The sequence below is a fragment of the Cyanistes caeruleus genome, chromosome 12, assembly GCF_971803275.1.
Source record: "Cyanistes caeruleus chromosome 12, bCyaCae1.hap1.1, whole genome shotgun sequence".
Taxonomy (NCBI): Eukaryota; Metazoa; Chordata; class Aves; order Passeriformes; family Paridae; genus Cyanistes; species Cyanistes caeruleus.
In genome coordinates this window covers 2,869,659-2,892,036 of record NC_141712.1, presented here as the reverse complement: position 1 = coordinate 2,892,036, position 22,378 = coordinate 2,869,659, and the positions used below count along the sequence as shown (strand labels likewise).

General features: G+C 42.3%; 2 long non-coding RNA genes across 2 annotated transcripts in view; one reads left to right on the top strand and one right to left on the bottom strand.

Annotated features, from left to right (window-relative positions):
• LOC147650811 (uncharacterized) overlaps positions 1-2,035 on the bottom strand; it is a 13,859-nt gene extending 11,824 nt beyond the window's left edge. Inside the window, exon 1 of the long non-coding RNA XR_015275435.1 lies at positions 912-2,035. This is a non-coding gene — a long non-coding RNA (uncharacterized LOC147650811). The remainder of the gene's footprint in view (positions 1-911) is intronic.
• LOC111934711 (uncharacterized) lies at positions 1,965-22,378 on the top strand. The gene is made up of 4 exons (XR_015275433.1): positions 1,965-2,103; positions 3,812-3,888; positions 19,372-19,523; positions 20,108-22,378. It is a non-coding gene; the product is annotated as an uncharacterized LOC111934711 (long non-coding RNA).

Genomic DNA, 22,378 nt, shown 5'->3' with positions numbered 1-22,378 from the left:
ATATGCAGCCTGGGAAGTTTTTAATTACATGCTATATTGCCTGAAGAATTAGTGTTTTGGCTTGGGCTGCAAGGAGCTGTCTGTAGTAGATTCACCTTCCTTGGTGCAAATGACATTTTATACAGAGAAAAGAAACTTGTAGATATAGCAGTAGAACAGGACAATGCAAAAACACTAATGGAAAGAACTGGGCAGGGAGAATAATCTCAGCATTTAAGAAGCTAACGCAAGTCACAGTGCCCTGTTTAAATGTACAGCACTGCATTTTGTTACAAAAGTACACTGGTCATCTCCCCATGTTCTTGTATGCAAGAGTATGGAAAGCTTCAGTCAATTAATTATAAATTAAAAGCGCAGGTCTGTGAACTGCTCCTCAATGTATTTTTCACTTATTTTTACATTTCCCTATGCCATGCAAGACTCACCACCACAATGGGAAGAACACTTAAAAAGAATCCCAATGCTTAAACAGTAAATTAAGTGTTTTTATGGAACTGGGAAAGGAGTTTTTTTCTGATGGAAAACCAGCTGATGTCCATGACTTGAGATCTTTGTTTATGTTTTAGATAAAGGCTGAGGTCAGAGTAACACTCAGGAACAGTGACCAGCCTGACAGCTGGTTTCTTAGGTTATGGGAAGGCTGTAGCTAATCACTGAACATGTGTGTCAAATTAAGCAACAAACACCAAAAAGAAAACTCCAAATGAAATATTTTCCCAGTTTTCTAATCTAATACTGCTCATCTGATATGTAAAATACAGCTGTCCTTCAATTGACTTCCTTTGTTCCAGGAACAGTTTAACAGTGAAACACATCATCCAGATAACTCTCTTTTGGGTACAGATGGAAGAACACCCAGCTCTCAAAACTTCCATCTCCTGGCTGACACAGCAACCTGATACAAATCTCACCTCTGATCCAAAAGCAAATCATCCTCTGCCTCCCTGGTGATAACAGAAGTGCCCATCTTCCCTCACGCAAGACTTCAGAGAAATTTCCGTGGTTTTCAGGTATTAGTCACTACAGAATCATTACAGAAAGCTGCATCATCAGCTCGACAGAAATGTAGGAGGGAGCAGCATTCAAAGATAAATCACTGTCCCCCCTCCAGGCTCTGTCAAGATAAGTTTAAAGCCTCCATCCCCTCCCACACCTGACATTCCTAACTCCAGTCACAGATTACTGGTACAGAGGAGGCACAAAGGTAACCTTAGCAAAATCCTGAGCTGGAGGAGAACTGCAGAGCACTTGGGAGAGGAAGGGCTGCCTTCTGCTGGAAAGGCAGGGGGAGATGTCGGAGGCACCGGTGACAAATTGCCGGGGCTCAGGTTCTGAGGTGGGGACGCTCTGGTCACTCTGACCCAGCCTGACATCATCCCTGCCCGGCCCCATCCCTGGCACACCAGGCACTCATGGAGGAGTAAGGAAAGAAAGGATTCCTCCACTGGAAATGGGAAGGGGCATTTCCCTGAATCCCTGAAAGCTTTTCCCCCCGAGTGCCTGCAGCAGCAGTGCTGTGGGGTGCCACAAAGCCCCGGCTGAGGGATGGCGGGCACAGGCCCAGAGCCAGATCAGCTTCATGTCGAGGTGAGGTTCCTCACTTATGAAATGAGTGGGGGGCTTGAGCGATCGCACACCGTGCCCAGTTTCCATGCAAAGGAGGAGATTAACTTTGCCACACGGCAGAGTCGGAGCTTCTGTCCTCACGGGAGTCCTCAGGAACACTCAATTTCTTGACCCCGTAGTCTAGGGTGTCATCCTAATCGAGTCCCCTGTGGGTATGTCGGCCTCTGGAGGGAAGTCAGAGGACTCCTCTGGGTCTTCCTTGTTCGACGGTCCTGTTTTTATTCCTTCCCTTTTGTGTGGCTCCTTGTCTCGGGGTTTTTTTATCAGTCTGCGTGTGTCCCATGAGTCTCTGGTTTCTCTCGTTTACATGAAAGTCCTTCTGTCCTCCTCCTCCTCAGGGCCCGGCTGAACAAGGTACAGCAGCTCGGGGCAGGGGTACAGTGTTGGCATGTGGGAGTGTAGGAGCAGTGGGGGCAGGGCCTGGCTGAGCACAGAACAAGAAACACAGGGTACAGCAACTTGGGACAGAGGTACAAGGTAAGGGGTTTACAAACTGTAACATGGCTAACAATCTTCTAATTATTCTTAACACTTACCTACAGACCCTTCCTCTGCCCCTCCCAGAGCAGCTTTCCCCTCTGAGCCAAGAGCTGTGCTTCTCTCTCCCGGCACCTCTCCTTCAGGGCAGCTTTTCCCGACATGGCTTCGTTCCCTTTCCAGCAGCAAAGGCTGCAGGCCTGAACCCTGTCACCTCAGTACAGCCATTACACCTCCCTGAAAGGCTGCTAGTGACCCACAGGTGTCATGGAAAACATGGTACAGGTCAGACCCAAAAACCCCCCAAATTCCTCTTTTCTTCCTCAGGACCTTGCTGCCACTGGCAGTAACAAAAGTGGGGTGGACCATAAGTACAGAAATACAGGAAAATATACAAACTCAAGAATACAGAAACATCCTGATGGCAAGTAGCTGCTGTAATTATTAAGCAGCAATTAACTTAATTCCACGTTCCTGGACCAGCTGTCACACATTTGCAAAAGAATTATAAATTATGTCTTTGATAAGTTGCCCTTATTTGTAGCCAGCTCTATGCCAAACACATCCCAGGTCAGCAATTGTCATCTGACTGTGTGAGTTTGATTTGGGGAATCAGTCTCCAGGGAATTGTGTCTTAGCAACACTGGAAATTGCAATTCTGGAGAGCACCCGAGTGCCATTTTCCTTCCAGTAGTTCTGAACATGAGTTATCTCCAGATAATTTCCAAGGTAATTCAGGAGACCCTGATGTTCAAGATCATTAAACTCAGATGAGCTGAGATTGTCCTGCAATCCTAAATCTACTCTGTGCAATTTTAAATCTACTTGGGGTAAATCCTTTGGATTAGGAACATTGGCTTTGATGCTGTAAACCTGTGGTTAATTTAAGCTTATGAATAATTTCATTAAATTCAGCCTTTTTTTGGTACATTTGCAGAAATGCTGCCACGTGCACAGGTTTGTTATGAAAGGCACATTTGCTGTGTGCTGCACATTGGAAAACAAAATGGGAAATGTGGCAGCAGGGGAGTGTGGCCCTTTTTAATGAGGGGATCAGAAACAGCTCCCAGGTGCTTGACCTTCAGTGTTCAGCTGACAACGTGGTTCACTTACATGAACAGTTTAAAATCATCTGCATGCCTGTGTTTTGGAATGACAGGCTGGTTTTTCTCCTTGGCTAAAGGAGAAATGCTAAACTCCACACTTTTGCATTCTGACCCCTACATTCTTGGGAACAGCTAAATTCACTGCTGTGTTTTCCCAGGATCTTGCTCCAGCCCTCACTGCCTGTTCAGCAGTGACAGAAACACAGGGCTGCCCAAAGCAGAGTAAAGCCTGCTGTTTTATTTATTGTGACTCCAAAGGGAATCCCTCAAGCATGCAAAGATTCAAAAGGGGGAGGAAAGGTTGCTTAAAATAACAATCTTATTTTAAACATGGATTAGAGACTGCCCTGCCTTTCCTCACAGTGCAGCAAGTGACTGCAGTGAGGAGAGTGAGCTCCCACATACTTTGGGAATGCAGTCAGAGGGGTTAAGAGGCACAAAATCTAAACAAAATCACCCAAGAAATACATGAATGGATTAACAAATAGATGTTTAAGTTAGAATGAGGCCTCCATCAGGGCCTTGCCCTGGTGTTTTGAGGACTGATGAGGACCTGCACACCTCCCATGTATAACATTCTCTTTCTACTCTCTCCTTCTTAGGAGCTGTTCTGCATCCGTGGAGTTGAAAGGGTTTATGGCTCATAAAAAGAACTGACAAGCTGTATTTCATGAGGATTGTAAGTCCAAACACAAGTGTTTGTAGCTGCATTGCCATGGTAACAGCAAAAAAATGGGTTATCATTTTCTCAGAGGTTGCTGTCCATTCTTCCATAGACTATTTGGCATAAAAGGGTTTATTGCTTTTCACCAGTGCAGTACTGCAGAAATATTTTTAGCTCCACTAATTCAATTTCATATTCAAATCAATCTGAAAATGAGTTGCCTTCCAGTCTGCCAAAGGATGTCAGGCAAAGCTTTCACTGATTTGGTTTTGCTTTGGCTTGTGATGATAGAATGATTACACCATGTAACAATGTGGAAATGTGTCCCAAAGTTCTAGAATTCCATTATTTCATTATTTCATTTCAATTTCATTATTACTCATTTGAATTTGATATAAAATGTTGTTCTTTGGGGAATTGTGGAGACTTGCACTATCTCTTCAGAGGTCTGAATAATAACAAAATTACACATTCAAAAGTATCTCAAAGCAGATTGAGAAAATTGCATATAGAAGTCCTGCAATATTGCAGAAGACAAGCATAAATTATTATGTTTTACACTAATTGATGCAGAGTATTTAGATATTAATTTACAAATCCAGTAAAATAGAAACCAGTTAACTTCAGAGTCATAACTCCTCTGCTTACTGATGCACAGAATGAGCCAAGCCCAGCATTTCTCCATTCCCAGATGCCTTCTGTGGCCAGCAGACCACATCTCAACATTTTGGATAAAATAAACAGCTTAAGAAGCCTATTCTGGCACAAGCCCTTGGCACAGCCTCCATCACAGCTGCTCTGGGAGCAGACCCTGCACTGTGGGAGATGCCAGAGCTCTGCTGTCCCCAGCTTCATTCTGAGGCCTTCTGCTGCCTCTCTAAAAACAACTGAAAAAAAAGATTAAGTTCTTTTGATAAGATCAAACCCAGGGCTGCTAACACCAGAGACAAGGTTGGTTCATGCTCAGTACAGGGCACTGCTCTGAGTAGATGATTTCTGCAGGGCAGTTTCATTTCTATGCCTGCTTATTCTGAACTGCAACTTCCTGCAGCTGCCAGCAAAATTTTAATGCTGTTTCTGAGGGACCCCTTTGTCCTTGAGACTTAAACATTCTAATATTTTTCTCTTTTTTTTTTTTTAAAACTTAGAATATTTCCATTTACATTAATGTTTTAGCCATGAGTCCAGGTTCAGTGGCAAAGTAGAGAGGTCCATTACAGTTTGAGGGGGAGCTTCCTCAGAACTTTTTTTTTTTTCCCATTGATCCAGCTGAAAATATTTCTGTGGCACCAGAGAGTTAATGACAAAGAAAGTCAGGCAGAGGTAAGGAAAAATACAAGGAACAGTCTGAAGTTGTAACATGACTTCAAGTACTGCTCAGGAGATCTGAGTACAGAGAGGATTTTGTTAATATGGATTAAGGAAACGTCAGGAATTTGTGAAACAACAGGATCCTGAAAGATAAGGCCAGGAAAACAATCTTCTGCTTGCTAATAATTCCTTGTCTCACAGCACTTGGATTTCTGTCCCTGCCACCGTAATGCTCACCAGAACAGAGAGCCCTGCAGCATTTCTGGGCAGTGGGAAAATGCAATTATCTCACCCTACAAAGGGAAGGACACAAGGCAGAGTCACTCACCCAAATTCCTACAGGCAGCCAGCAGCTCACCCTGTTCAGTGCCCTACCCACTCAACTCCTCCCTGGAGGAACAAGCTCCTGACACCAGTGGCAGAAAACAGATCCACTTTCCAGTACAGAGTTAAGAGAGGGATTTGCCCTTCGTCTGTAAACCAGGTGATTTCTCACATATAACTCAGATTTTTAATTTTGATTTGATTTGGAGCACTAACTCTGTTTAGGTTTTTACAACAATATTGCATTCCTTTATGCTTCTTTCATAATTATTTTCATGGGATTATATGTCATGATATTTCACTATGTAATTTGTCACAATTCCCCCAAAATACCAGGGATACCAACTTTAATTTGCCTGGAAACAGAATGAAAGCCCCAGCCTCTAGCCCAGTGAGGACAGGAACATGTTCTGGATTAATGGTGCAGCCCAGAGCCCTCTGAGGAAAAGGAGAGCACAGAAAGCTGTTTGTGCACTCCTGCTGCAGCACAGGTGTGGCAGCAACGCTAGATCTGGATTTAAATACTGTTTCATGTCCTCCTAAACTTGATCCCAGAATTAATCAGCCCATAACAAGCATTATTAAGCAAGAATACTGAGCCAATGTTGGGTAGACACACAGCACAGATATTATCCTGTCCAAACCATCTTGTCTTAGATTTTCTGATGTCCTTACTATGATGCTCCTGTCCCACTTTCCCAAAGGGATCTAAGGGCAGAGTTTAGTGATGTTTCAGAGATGCAGGAACATATGGTCCTGGATATTTATAGAAAGAGCCCTGGGACTTCCATGCATGAGGAAAGCCTGCAAGCTCCCATCTGGGACTCTGGAGTGATTTTCTGTCAGTGCAGTGGCCAAAGGCTCTGAGCCCTGATGGACATCAGTGGTCAGTGGTGTCCCCCAGGGGTCTGGGCTGGCCCAGAGCTCTTTAATGTCTGCAGCAGTGACACAGACAGAGCCATCAGGCCACCCTCAGCACATCTGCAGGTGACACCAAGCTGAGGGTGCAGGGACACCCCTGAGGGCTTTTAGATTTTTCTCTGGAATCTGTGAAACTGAGAATAGTGTGTGCAACGAAGTCCTGATTGAGGATCTCTATTGACAAACTCTCATTTTTGAACACTCCCAGTGTCATTTGACATGGGATCAATGCTTGTCAGAGAAATTTATAAATAGAAAGTAATTTGAGCTCTGCCCTTGTAGTCCAGATCATGTGAGAAACTCTGAGCTCCTGGACAAGACCGACTACTCAGCTTGTTTTGGTGAGGCACCACTTCCAGAGCAGAGAGGCTCCCAAGTTTAGAGCATCTACCAGCACAGCCCACATGGAGTAGCTAAGAGTGAATTTTTATGCTTTCCTGTAACTAAAGACACAATTGACAGAGGCAAAAAAGGAGGAATTTTAATTTTTTTTCTTTTTTAAACACACTAGCTGTCCCCTATTGTATTCTCCTCTCCTATTCTTGTTTCCATTACTTCTGCTAATATAGCACTAGGCTTTGAGCAATCTATTAAAAAAAAAACTTATTGTAAAGTTTTATATAACACAAGGGTTTTCAAAAATATATATATAAAACACAAGCTGCCTGTGCTGCTCAATACAGAACTCTTAACAGTTTAAACCCCTTTCACATCCTTACAATTTTTCCAAAGTCAGATGAATATTGTATATATCAACACTGCAGATCACAGCAGAGTTTTATACAAATGGAATTATTCATTCCAAATTTTAGTAAAATTTAAAAAGAACATTTTAAACATATAACTTAATTTTTTTTTCCCCATCAGTTTGAGCTGTATCAGCCTGAGTTTCATGTTCTTGCTGGGAGCAGGCACAGGCTGCTGTACAGTGACCCCCTTGAGGTGCTGATAATGGGATGGATGGGAATGACAATCTGCCAGCAGCCATCCAGGACTTTTATCAGGCAGCACTCAAGGAGCACAGCCAAATGTGAGAATGGTTCTTAAGCAGTAACTCAGGCTGTGAAATCAGGATGGGCCAGCCACAACTCTGAGAAGGAGCAATAATTTACTTAGGACTCAGCTGCACAGTTTTTGCTTTAGTGAGAATCTTCCCTTAGAAGTGGCGAAATGAGAGAAATCAATGCATCCTGTTTGTTTTTTGCACAGGACTTGGAAGAGCACTCAAAGTTTTATTGATTTTGATCTACAAGAGGCATGATCACCCATAAAGTAACAAAAAACCCTTGAGGAAAAGCTCAGAGATCAGCAATGGGGATAATACTTATTAAAAATGATGAAAGACCTCATTAATTAATTGGAGATGAATCTACAATACCTGAATATTCACTATTTATTTCTCATGTCTGTTTCTTTTAACTTCTTGTTTAATTTATATTTCTACAAGGCAACTCATTATCACATTCTTTATAAAATATATATTACAAAAACTCTCAAACCACTCTAAACAACTTCTTTTTGCTGAGTAGTGATCAAAGAATATACATCATTAAAACAACCTTTTTACCTGCTGTATTTATGTTTGGGTTTTATAATTCACTCTCAGCTCAGTGTTCCTGTGTGCAGGAAGTGAGATCATCACAGTGAAAGCAGAGAATATTAATGACTCAAAGACTAATAGGCTAATTGCTTATGGGATACTGAGCCAGAAGCCTCAGGTATCAAATGGCTTTTCATTTAATACTGGCAGAGACAGAATGATAAGCATGGAGATTGGAGAGATAACCATGCAGGATGACAATGTGGGTGCCAGGGCTGTGTCCCCTCCCTGCTCAGCAGCAGCCCTGGCCAGTGGCTCTGAGCCCAGCAGGTTCTGCAGTGCCTGGAGGAATAAATTCTCACTCCAGATCCCTGCTCTGGGCACCACGGTGGCTCCCAGTGATGCAGGGACACAGCACTGCTGCAGCTGACACGGGCATTTCCACAGGAACCTGCTCAATACCTGCTAAATACATAAATAAATACAGAAATGCATAAATAATGGCAGTCAGGAAGTGACCACCCTGGCAAACAAATCCTTTTTACACGGAGTATCCACAAACACAGACAATTTCACAGTTACAGACAATTTTACAATTAACACTGCACTGACCGAACTGATCACTTGAACTTTGTTATCCCAACTTTCTTGAAATCAGGTCTGGAACAGATCTTGAATCAGAAGAGCAGATTCTTTCTTGTCAAACTTCACAACAACAATCACAGACCCTGTAGCAGACAGGACAGTTAAAGAACCTCTGCTTCTGCAAAAATATTTCCTTTGGGTCAAGAAGTTCACCTGTGTTTCCTTACCGGTTCTTAGCAACTCTTGTAATGTTTTCCTTAAAGAGTTGGAGGTAAATAACTCTCCCACATTTTCACAAAGGACAGCTTTGCTGCTGTTAGTGAGCTCCTGCCCTGCAGTGCCTGCTGAGCACTGTGCTGGTGACCAGGAGATGCTTTCTGCTGCAAGGGCTTCTCAGAAGCATCTCCCAGAGTGGTTATCACTGCAGCCTTGGGCTTGTCTCCTGTCTGTTCTGTACATGAAGCAAGCCCAGACACATTGTTGAATGATCCAATAAACTGGGAAATGCATGGGGACTCAAATTTATAATATATTTATCAACCATGGACAACAAACCAGTATTTTAATGAGCTAATAGGCACATGACCAATGCATGGGTGGTTAACCCGCCTTGTGGTTGCACAGAGGCACAATCTGGGGCTGGAGGGACTGGAAATACATTCATAGGTCTTCTTTTGCACCTTTAAACATGTATTTGAGTAATTCTGGGACTAGCAGTCCATATATTTGCTGCTTTGGGAGGTGTGTGAGCTCTCAATGCAGGTGTGCAGATTTACCTGCTCTTGCCTGTATTTAATGTACAGTCAAAAATCTGTTTGTACAGATTGTGCACCCAGTAGTGACTGGATGAGTTACACCATGGAACATCATCTCTGGTAAAAACATCAGGGAGAAGTCTCTCAGACCATGACATTATTCTAAGTCCAACATCCACACAGAGACAGATTTACGCACAAATTGTAAAGGGGAGAAGGGGAAAAAAATGTCATTTGTTTTTAGAACATCTGCATTTCAATCAATTCACATTTCTACACTGCTTGTGGGAGTTAAAACTTAAAGTTAAAAGTACCTGTTTTCAGAAGATTTTAGCAGCATGAGCATGGGCACACTAACTTGGATATCTACACACCTGTATGTACTTGACAAAATACCAGGTGCATCTTGAGGCTTTTACTGCAGGTCAGAGTTTTATCCTGCACACCCAGGTTTGACAAGTTCTCCTTTCCATTGGTTTCTGAAGACATGGCCTGCTCAGGTTAGAAAAATGCTCTGAAAATTAAAAGCAGTTTCAGTAAGACTGACAGCTCCTTCTCACAATCTCAGTATTTCTCAGTTGTTTTTAGAAGAGTCTGTGAGGGCTCAAGGCCAAGATAAACACAGCTCAAAGCAGAGCAGTGGCTCCAATCACCCCTGATAAGTATCTGACCCGTTAAGATGATGTCAGGCTTATTATAGAAGGTGCAGTGTTTGATCTCAGAGGGGCCAGATTAACACAGCAGACGTGGAAACTTTGCTGTGACAGGCAGCTGTGGCAGGAGTGCTGACACCCCCGAGGGCTCTCCCTGCAGTGGCCCATGCTGCTCATGGACTTGCCAGCTCGGGCACTTCTCCATGTAGACAGCTGTGACTAAGGGAAAGGGTAGACCTGATTTTGTTCCCACTGAAGTCAGTGATGAAATCTTCACTAATTCCACTGGGAGAAGAATCAGGCTGGTTGTAGTCTGATGTCCCAGAGATGAGTTCAGAGCTGGAAATCTGATTGCACTGGCACAAACCTTCCCCAGTGTGAGACAGGAGACTCATTTCTGTCAGCAGCCACTGACAGCAAGTGTAGCACAGCAGGTGAAGCTCATATCCAAGTTCATTCACACTCATTTCATGGTTCATTCCACCATCATTTGATGGTGGAACCTTCAAAAGTGTAAATGACCCCAGACTGTGAGACCTGGTCTGCAAAGGTACCACAGGGTTCTAGCCAGGGACAAAATAATTTAAAGCTCATGAACCAATGGGCTAAAATTTGTTCACATTAAGAGGTTATGAGTAAATCCACTAAGCTTGAATTCAGCCAGTAGCTGTTTGTGTACTTGGTCACTTACAAAGACTTAGAGAATATGTCGTGATAGACTTAGAGAACATGTTGTGATACGTAAAAAGCTGGAAGTTACACTTGCATTGCAGAGTTGGTATTTTTAGATGGGATAATTCATAGGTTAAAGTGTCTAGCAGAAGAGATTTACCAGTTTAAACTAATTTCTACATTTAAACCTCTGGGCTAGATAGTAAATTCCAGTATAAAAATAATACCAAGTGCCATAAAAAACTCCAGTCCAGAGTAACTGCGTGTTTTGTAGAGTCTGGGTATCTCTTGGAATTGAAAACAGATTTTCACTGTGTTTTCAGCTTAGACATTAGACTAATTCAGCTAATAAATACTAGAATAGTGGCAGCTCCTAATACAAACTGTAGAACTAGAAATGCTATTTCTAACAGTGGATGTATGAAAAACCAATAGAAATACCTTCATGATAAATTTTTTAATTACATTTTTATTCAATCAGCTCTGCCCATAATTTGCTCTTACTGTGGTACCATATGACAGGGGAGGTGTTATTAGCACTAAAGTGCCTGAATATGGTGGCATCTGACAAACTAAGTTATTATTCCCAGATATTTACCAGCCTGTGGACTGATCTTGTATAGCACTCCAGCCTTTTTATAGCATAAGATCTAATAAGAGTTATTTAGAAGCAGTTCAGTCTGGCCTCTAAACCCGAACATCTTCTCTTCTGAAGATTTAAGGTAACCAGGGTTTGTGAAAATGACTTAATGACCCTTCTGGACCCTGCTTTCACTGTTACAAATGTGGTTTTTTTCCCTGTGTGTAGGGCAAGGAACACGAGACTTTCTAAGGAGAAAAAAAACCTCAAACCCAGCAATAAAAAAATCCACAAAAATAAAAAACTCTGGAGAAAAGACACTTGAGCCCCCATTCCACACAATTTACTGTACTGGTATTTCTGCTTGATCAGGGTGAATCAGACACCAGAACTGAGGAGATCCTTACAATGTAGAGATAAGGACTGGATGAAGCTCCAGGCTGGAACTCTGATTTACCAACAGTCCTTACTAAATGCCAACGTATCACTAAGAGTCTGCTGGAATCACAGCCAGCCATTATCCCTCTCCATGGAGCTGAAACAGTGTTAAAATAAAAAGAACAGAACCAAACCAAACAAAAATCCTTCAGTTTGTTGTAATCTAGTTTCCAGGTAACTCCACTGTTCTGTGAAACCCAGGCTGTTCCCTCTTTTCCTGCCTGTAAAAGAGCACAATGTGATATAAAGCTACAAAAGGAAAAAGGGAGATGAAACTATTTATTATTTTTTAAATTAAAATTAAATTACCTCCTTCCTAAAATATAGCCTTAAGCTCCTGGAAATTAGTGTTTAGTTCTTCCTCTACTTTAATCTGGCAGTTTGGCTGTAATTGAAGTGACAAGTGATGCTGCAGAATAAGTAAACAAATGGGTCACTGCACTTGTTAAAATAACCTGAATTATTTCTGCAGCCATCCCCACGAGTAGATGGGGCTGTGAATACCTGGCCTTGCACCCCTGGTGTAACCTCTGCCCCTGGCTGGAATCCTGCAGGGTGAGGGATAAGAACCGAGCCCTGGAGATTCATTTTCCTTCTGATTTAAGTGGCAATGACAGAATTCATTAAACCACAGTGTCTATTCTGTCCTGGGACCACATGAGTCACTAATAAAAGCAGTGAAAAAAAGAGATTATCTTTTAGTAATTGTGTGATGCAGTCCATCCTTATTGGTTTATTTCTGTGTAAACCAGCCTTGCCTTGCTGCTGACGTCAGTGAAAGGGTAAAATCTGGGATTTTTGGTGTCATCATTGAAAGTGCTAATGCTGCTAAGCAGCCAGCCAGGTAAATGATAACATCCTGTCAGTGAGGTCAGCTGGAACAGGCTGTCTTTAGTCCCTGCATGTCACCTTCAAGGAAATTGTAGCTTCTGACAAAAGTGGAATTAGGTAAAAGAATATTCAGACCCAAGTACCCGGCACGTTCTCAGTCAATAACTTAATAAGCACAGGCTGGCAGCTATCAAGTATCAGTTTTAGTACAAACTGTTCAAAAGACAAGGTGTTAGTTCAAAACTGAGCTTTCAAATGGTTTAAATCCAAAAAGTTAAAATAATGTTTTATCCAATTTGCAGATTATAAAAGTACGGAGTTTGGTGCCACCAACTAAAAAGACATTTTGTCCTTGACACGTAACACAATCTATTGAATCTCAGCAGATGCCAGGAAATACTCTGCAGCAGAATATGGCAATATTATATCCAGGGGATGTGGTTTTAATTATGAATATCCATTTTTATCCAGTGGTTCTGCTGCCTCAGGAGACAGTGCTTTTCAAATACCTTAAAAATGAGAGTAACCTGTATTCCATGTGTTTCTCCAGACCTTAATATCTCTGTTCAGATGCCTCTCCTGGCTGCCTTCCTCCCCTGGGTCTCTCACAGGATGGGGAGAAAGAAAGTACCAGCCCTCAGTCCCACTCCACACAAGGATGTGGGGAAAGCCCTGCTGGAGCTCTCCAGATTGTGTTTTCATGCACTGGAAACTTGGAATCCCAAGGGGTTTCACATATTCCCAGTGGGAAATGTGGGGTCAGAGCCTGAAAGCTTAGAAACAAAGGGAAAAGACTGAAGCGCTTTAACAAAAAAACCACACCAGCACACTTATAAATAACATACCAGTGGCCTATGAAGTGCTAGGTTTGAATCAGGCAAATTCCTGAATGGAGTTTGAATGGAGTTTAGATAGTTAGATCCCAAGGTCAGAGGAAGAAATCCATAGCACTCTTCTAAACCAAACTAAATTAAATTGCTCTTACCCTCCAGAGTGCTTAATTACTCTCATTTCAATGAGCTTGGCTCAGGTTGCTGAAGTGTAGAATTTGAAGGATAAATTCATAACTTCCCAAGAAAGAAACAGTCAGTTTTCTCTCTCTGGTCAACATATCAGTCACATTTCTGTAGAAAAAGTTCCAAAGGGGAAAAGCATTTAGATCATCCTGCCACTGAAAGCTGCAGAGAGGAATTCTGTCTCTGGATGACAGGTGGAGGGTGGCAAGCAGCAAAGAAGGATGAGCTGAGGTCTCACAGTGCCTGGGACAGAGATCCCCAGCACCACACTGCCTGTCCTGAATTCTCTCTACCCATCACTGCTATCTTGTGAGATTGCAGAGATTATTTTAAAAGGGGGCACACAGGAACACAAGTGTTCATGTAATTGCTATTAAAACTAGGGATAAGGTTCCCGGCCCGTGGCAGAGGGGTAAGAATTGGATAAACCTTTAAGGTCCCTTCCAAGACAAGCCACTCTGTTCCTCTGTGTTTCTATGCAACTGCCACTAAAACTGTGCCTAAACTAACTGGGGTAAACAGTAATTGTTTCCCACTTCTTCATAAATCACATCAAGCCAGAGATGATTACAGCTAACCCCAAATACAGTCCCTCAGCAGAGACCCAAGTGCAGCGCAGGGAAATGCTTCAGAGCATGCATGAGTTTGTATGAGCTGGCTTTACACAGCAGCCTTTAAAGAGTGAGAGTGATTATATTACCATAACCTCATTTACCATCTCTGAGACAAATGCTGACTTTGTTTCAGTGTTTGGTAAGCCAAAATAATTCTGCTCTGTCTCTACAATTTCACTGTGGTTTGTGCACTGCCTTGATGCCAAGCCAGGCATGTCTGAAGGTAAATCAGCACATCCAAGACAGCTGGAAATTTAAGTGTCCATCAGATTATTGTGGTATTCAGAGAAATTGTCCCTACTGCTTCTGATTTGGATCCTTCATTTGTAGCCAGTTTTTCTTAGTTGGGAGATACTCATCCAATTGCTATACTGTTTTTTTGTTTTCCTTCAGAATAATATTTATCTGAGGAGGACACAGGCTAGGTAGAGGGAATTAAGGTGTTTAACTTAATTTGAAGGTTTCAATGCTTGTGATAGCTGAACAAAAATACTAAAAACACTGAATTATTAAAAGCATAAACAGCATCCAGAATTGAAGAAGAAGAGCCCAAGGAGAAAACAGGACCATAACCTTGACTCTTCTTTGTAACTATCCTGCTCATTTTTGCCCTTCGGGGATTGAGGACAGCCCTACCTACTACACTCACCTGGTGAATTTGATGTTCTTTCCTTTGGAATGAGAGAAACATCATTAAATGTCAGTCTTTTGAATTCTTGGAGCTATTGTGATAAAAATGCCTCTTCCCATTAATTATTTTCTCCTATCTTAATTACCACAGAGGCCACATGCCAAACCCTCCACAGGCTCACAGCTGAGCAGGGGAGGGCAATGCCCAACTTCAGGATGCTCTGGCAGCTGTGCCCTGGCCAGAGGCAGGAAAAGGAGATTGCCACCTGCACTGAAACCTGGAGCTGTGACATGTGGATGTCTTGAGCAGTGATGCTAAAAGTGTAACTTGTGGTCCTTAAAACCCAGTCAAGTACATGGGACAGGTGAAGCAGAGGTTTCTCTTGTTCCATGCATAACAACGTGGGCTAGGGACAAGTTTATCAATACCAGCAACAGCACTGCTGCATGTTCATTAATATTTCTAGTCAAAGTATCTATCCCATAAACTCTTGGAAAGTTTCAGCTTTGTAGCAAGGGGCAGAGAAATAAAATTATGAAGAATGTTTTGGATTTGGCAGTAAAGGCTGTTCTGGCAAGAACCGAAATGTGAGAATTTTGTTCATAGCTGTATCTGGGCTCATTGATGTATTATTTACTCTTCCTTAGACCCTTATTTGCACACCTTGCTGTCCAATGGTTAGAATAGCCAAAATCAATAAGGCAAGCTATTGGAGGAACAACTTTGTTCAAAAGGACTTGTGGACTTTGTTTCCTTAATGATGCTGGGGAAGTTGTCAAATCCACACAAGAGACTGAGCTGTTCCCAGTAGCACCTGGATGCTGCCAGCTGAGGAAAGAGGATGGAAAAGATGCTCGTGCTCTGAAAACATTTATCACACTCATGGTCAGCCTTAAAGGCTGCAGGTTTTTGATAGCATAGCACATTTACTTTTCTATATTTCCTTTTTATATACAGAACCTCAAGTGAAAGTAAGAGTGAGAAGGTTGGCCATGTTGTAAAAGAACAAATCTGGAATTCTGGTTAGAACTCAGGCAGTATTTGAGGTAGATGCTTTGGCACCCTGCCAGCAAGCACACAGGCACTAAGGAGCTAATGTTTGATTTCTTTCAAAGCACAATCTACAACTCAAATTCCCTTCTATTTGCCTTGGTAATGTGTGCCCAAACAACATTAACACAAGAGCATAGATTCTTTTCAGAGTAGATAAATCACTGGTTAACAGGAACTGAATGCAGGGGAGCACCATATAGAGGAACTTAAAGAAATCTAGATTTTTTCTTTTCTGCCAATCCAGCAGTACAGCTTCTCATGTAACTTACCACATCTGTATCCTATGTCAGACTTAAATTTTATTAGCATTGATATTTCTTTTCCTGGACTGCTTAGTACAGATTCTTCCTTTTCAAGCTCCTTAATTCAACTTCCTCCCATCTAAGACACTGATTTGCATTTTCCACCTTTTCAAATATCTGGACATCTAAATTCCAGATAAAAGAGGTGGGCATCCCTCCAACCCAGCACACTCTCTTCTGTGATTGAGCTGTTGCAGCTCTTTACAGTCATTCTCCAATGTAAAAAATGTCAAGAATTGTAAAAGCTATTTCATATGCAGACAATAATTTTTCAAAGTGCAAGATTGTTTTAAAGGATGTATTACACACAATTGTCCAGCTTCCAACACCCTGATATACAGATTGCAAAATTATTTCAAGAGCTAGGACATTTAAAAAAATCAAACTAAAGAACATTATAAGAGAGCATACATGGGAAACTCCTATGATTCTCTTTTTTTTGAGGGCAACATAGAGGTTCCTGACATCTAATTTCTGTCCTTAGATGAAATTATCAAAATTGATAGATCATTGTTGCCTAATTTGAGATCCATTTTCCATAAAAGTCTTCCTTTGTGCTTTATTTACTGCTGGAAAGGCAGGATACCTGCACACATTTAGGTCAGTGGAGAGCATTCTGTGGCACTGTGGGGACTGCAAGGGTTATTAGAAACCTTTGGTGTGGTTGTTTATTCCTGCAAAAATCTATTCCTGAGTACAACAAAGAAAATGTACTGTAAGATACTATAACCATGTGGCAAAAAGAATTTTCTTTCATACAAGGCAAGTATTCTTTGGTAGCCCTTTCTTTTGTTTTCTGATGAAGTTTGTTGTTTAGCTGAGAAAGAGTTCCTTCATGCCCCAATGTTGTATCTTGAGAAGCAGTAGGAATGCACACAAGGAAAAGCTGAACAGCCCTTGCTGGTTTTGAGGCTTTAGCAGCAATTCCCTGATTCCAAAGCACATTCCTGGCAGCTGGGACAGCTGCACCTTGGAAATGTCTCTGTTCTGTGAGTCGAGACGGTGGCAGCCACATAATCCAGATTACACTGAGTGTGACAAACATCAAAACTTCAGTGTGACTTCTCCTCCCCAAAAGCTGCTTTGCAGTCAGGTGAGGCTGGGAAGAGCTGAGAGAAGTGCCAGGCTGTGTGTGAGGACCAGGCTGCCCCTCCAGCCCCCAGCTCCAGCCATGCCCAGCTCTGGGAGCTGCTTCTCCTCTGATTCCCACACAGTGACATCACCAACCAGTTTACCTTAAAAACCCCACAAGAAAGTTGGACAAGAATGCTTTTTTTCAGCCTCTGAATCACATCTAGCTGTGATAGCAGATGGGGAATCTACTCATGCCATTGTGAATGAAAGAACCATCTGTGTGAGCGAGTGCTGTGAGTTAAAACTCGTCTGTGTCCCACCAGGCTGCTGTGAGCTGCCCAGGGGGAGCGAGGCTGGCACTCAACCCACCCCAGGCAGCCTCAGCTGCTGACTGCTAAAGCACTGACAGCATGGACCCAAGAGGGGAAGGTCAACAAGAGGACTGTGACCACATTTCTTTATAGACAATTGCAGTGGGAATCAAATGGGATGATTCATTCCTGAATATAAATAGTGTCAAGCACTCCAAAAGCCCAGTCCTGAACAGTTTTAAAATCAGGGCTGGAAGGAGCTGAGCTCTGCATTCCCAGGAAGTCTCCAAGGGTGCACTCACAACTTTGGGTGTTGGCAGCAGGATTAGGCACATTGGCCTAACAGATTCTGGGTTGTGGCTTTTGCTAATCCAAAACTTTCTTTATTTGAAAGATTAATCTCAGTCTGAGATTCAAAGGGAAGCAATACACTGCTTCTTCCATCATTTGTTCATGTCGGCAAATATGAAGAATTTGTGGCTTGGTTTGGATCCCTTTTTTGTCCATTAGCATTGGAAGAGATTTCCTAGACATCCTGAGCTTTCCAGTGTCTAGATTCCAAACCAAAAGAAACTGGTTTCCCACTCCATTCCCTAAAAGCTGAGGACTATTTAGATATATGTTTATATATTTATTTCAAAACCCAATGTAAATTATATTTGTAATTCAAGAAATACTAACGTGAACTACAGACCCTACTTGAATCATATGGAAGCCATGGACTCACATGGCAGAGACTTCTCTTGTAGTCCTCTGATCATAATTTCTCTGCCCTTATTTCTACTTTCTGATTTAATAAAGTTGGGGGAGTGTGGGAGGCTAGCATTATGCATACTTCTTTAAATGAAGTTGAATCAGTGCAACACTAAAAGTCATTATATTGCTCCTGCTTCAAAATCTGTTTCCAGACATCTCATGACATCACCTGAGACATGAGTCACATAGACATTGTAAGAGTTCTTTTTAGCAATGCTGGAATGACACAGCAGTGTCTGCACTTTCAGCTGCTGCTTCTAAATCTCTGCTTACAAAATATCAGACAATAAAAACCATAGATTGTGTGTGTACAAGTAAGGTTTTATTCCTGTGGTCTTGGTATTCTGCAAAAGGACTACTGCAGTATTTTTCTTGCAGTTTTAAGTAATTAAAGAACAGTTGAACATCTTGCTCTAAAAGACACTAAAGGAGTCTCTAGGAAATGCCCTGGTGGAGTGCAGGATCAGTAGAGTTCCTGGGACTCTCTTGGCCTGATTGGATGGCAGGGGTGGAAGAAGCTCATGTTGATCCCTTCCCCAGTGATTGGTCACATCAGGATCTCACCACTACTGCAGTTACAGGTAGAAATCCTACACAAACACTACACTGAACAGCTTTGCTCTGTGTGCACCTTTCAGAGAGAAGTGGGCAAATTCAATATTTGTCTCTATTATCTATAATGCATGTTAGGGCTGGGCTGGGATATTCACAGGACATTTTGCTAATTTGGCAGATTCTATTCCCTTATTTTCCCTGGTTAATCTGCACCTGTAAGGATGTAGGGCACCAACAGACTCATGATCAGAACTGTGCATTTTTACTTGGAAATCTCTCCATCTGTGAAATAAGAGTGTTCTTCACAGTGAACATTTCAGTAATCTGTACAATTTGCCTACTCATCCTGAACTTCCCAATGTCCAGACTCCAAACCAAAAGAAACTGGTTTTCCACTTCATTGCCTAAAAGCTGAGGACTATTTAGATGCTTATACATTCATTTAAAAACTCAAACAAGCAAACCCAAACAAAACCCCAGACATGTTACTCAGAGAATTGCATGTTATAGCCCTGCCTTCCTGGCAGCTTTATGGTAAGGTTGCTCCATGAATTCTCACTGATGCTGTTTTTGCAGCCTTGCTTAGAGCTGTTCTCCATGCCAAAGCACAGTTTTTGGAGAAGCAATGTTATTAATCTGACAACGTGCCATGGAAGCTCTCTGTCACCTTGTCCTAAAACAAAAACTCCAGTGTCTCCACTGCTGCTGAGCAGTTGCCTCTGCGTTTGGTAAGTCACCTGCAACTTCAGCAGGATCCAGACAGTAAATTGTTTTCTTCTTGTTGTTGTTCCTGTCATGCCACCTGTAATGCAGGAAATAACTGAAGGGAATAAATCTTGTCCAAGACCTTCTCTTACACCTCAGTCTGGATTGTGTTCAATGTCCCAGCACTACACCATTATAATTATCTGTTCATATAATTTATTTTCATTTAAAAATACATTTTAATAATGAAAACTTAAATTATGGAATTTATCTGCTTAATATTTCCATTAGCAAGCTTTTGTTCTGTACTATAGACTCAAGTACATGCAGTGATAACTGGGTGGAAAAACAGCTCAAGTGTATTTAGGAGAAACGGGGGGCACAATGTCAAGGGTTCCCAGTGGTGGCATCCACCTGCAGAGAGGGACTGCAGAAGACAATGAGTTCCTAAGCAAGCAGGAGGGAAGGAGAAGTTTGTCTCCTGTAGCTTGGTAGATTGACACATGAATAAGAGATGAAACCACAAAACTAGGATATATATGCTGTTAAAAATGAGTCAACGTAAATAGTAAATCTTGTTTGACAGACTTAATGAAATTTATTTAAGGGCAAGTGCTGAGGACACAGGAGGCTGACCAAGGCAGGAAATAACAGAATCCACATTCAGGAAAAGACACCTCATGTTTTGCAGCTTTGTGGACTATCCAGTGGAGGTAACAACAGGACAATACTGAGAAAATAACACTGAAATATGGAAAAGGAGTAATGGCAGGAGTCTGGAATGGGCCCTCATTTGAACCTGCACTGCAGCACTTTTCAGCATTTGTATCACATGAGCCTAAGGAAAACAGCCTTCAATTTATCCTGCATGCTGACCTTTGCCTCTGGCCTTGAGGGGCCAAGTTGTTGTACCTGCTATTAAAGAAGTCATGGCATCTTAAAATAGAATTAAGAGCAGATTGCCAACGTGCTTTTTTTTCCCTGCTGTTGTCAGTGACCTACAAGATCCATTTATAAATACTGCTCACTAGTTTCTCCAGGCCCTTACTCACCCGAGTGGAAAGGCCAAGGACTGTTTCTGCTGCAGCACAGATGAAGAAAATTATTTCCACCCAGAGAAGAGGGCAGTGACCTGTTTTGCTCTTATATAGCCTACTGGTGTCTGTGCAGAGCTTCCTTGATTGTCCTTGATTAAGATCTCAAATCTGTTTCCAGGAAGGGTAGGATTAAAATGCAAAATGAAGAAGGGCAGCTGGATAAGTTCATTCGAGTTTGAAGCTTGAGCGTATTGTGCTACCAAGGCACAACAACCATTCAGGGAAGATTGAGTGTTATCCATCTAAAATGTTATTTCCTGCATTATTTCTATGTTCTCTTTTCCTTATTTCCAGGATATCAATGATCAAGGTCTGGTTTCCCCACTTGTGGGACAGTTTGGAATGTACCAGCCATGGAGTCCACTCTCCCTGATGGCCCTCAGCATCTTCAAGGGCTCAAATCCAGAGGAACCTTCCTGTGATACCTCTGGCACTGACACCATCTCCCTGCTCAGGAGATCTAGAGCTCCTCTTGGAACGTATTTTCTTCTTCAGATGAGGTGTTCTGGCCCTGTTTGCAACTGCAGAAAACCAGAACCAATCTCTTGTAGGTTGTGCTGAGCTCCCACCTCAGACTGGGCACCTTCCCTCTGTGAGGGTGTAAAATGCCAGAAACAAAGCCCCCCTTCAGCTCCTGTGTCCCTGCTTGCCCCACATGGAACTGTGCAGGATGGAACCCACAACTTCTCTCGGGTCCCTGAGCTCTCAATGCCTCCCTGAAAAATCAGCCCAGCAACCAGCAAGGACCACAGGAAGAAAATCAGCATGACCAAGGAGTCATCCAGCCCTAGGGCAGCACAGGTTGATGGAACTTGAGGGACAATTCAATCTTCATTCTTTGGTTTGCTGCTCCCAGCTAGAGCAGGAGCCTGTCTGTGAGAGCTGCCTTCAGGGGCACGGCTCCTTTTATCAGCTGGGCACTGCACCCGGTGCCACCTGCTTGTGACAAACCTGGACAGGAGGAGGTTCTGCCCTGGGCCTTGCCTGGCACTGCTCTGGAGTGACCAGCAGTCCTGGTGCTGCATCTCCATGGATAAGGACACCAAAGTGAGTGCAGAACGTGGACAAAGCCCACGGTAATTACTCAGGGCCTGATCCTCAGTAAGGACACCTTAGCTGTAGGAACCGCTTTTGTTGTGAAATTCCATTATTCCATGAGATTTCTTCTGCAGTGAGGTCCTGATCCCAGCTTCTGCATGAAGTGGAAACAGATGAAGTTGCAGGATGGTCTGATACACATTTTGCCTGTTTAATGAGCTTGGGATTTTTAATAGCTAATGCACTGCAGTGTGTTTTGGCTGAGTCCCTAAGATGTTTCAAAGCCCAATTATCTCCTACAAGGTCAGTAGGCACTTATTCTTAAGGGCCCATGAGTCAATATATGTTTGCATTCTATGGTCCCTTTGATGTTTTAATGTTTGTTATAAAAATTGCCACAGTGATTCATTTGCATGTATTTCTTCTTTGTTTGGAAGGGAATCGCTTGGAGTGGCTATTTTAAGGGTTGTTAAGTGGAACAACCTAAGTGTGAACACTCTGAAAAGATAAATGGAAACATTTAATATTTATGCTCTGCTATTCTACTGTGTCTCAGTCACGTAAAATCAGATCACTATCCTCCAGCTCTTGTTTTAAAAAGATAGCACTAAAAATAAGAAAATGTAGCAATAATTGACTTGTTAAAACAAATGTGATAAACAATTCAAAGGCACAGTTCTATCACATTTGCAATGCTGAAAGTGTGCTGAAACCATGCTGAAATAAAGAAATACAAAAGAAAA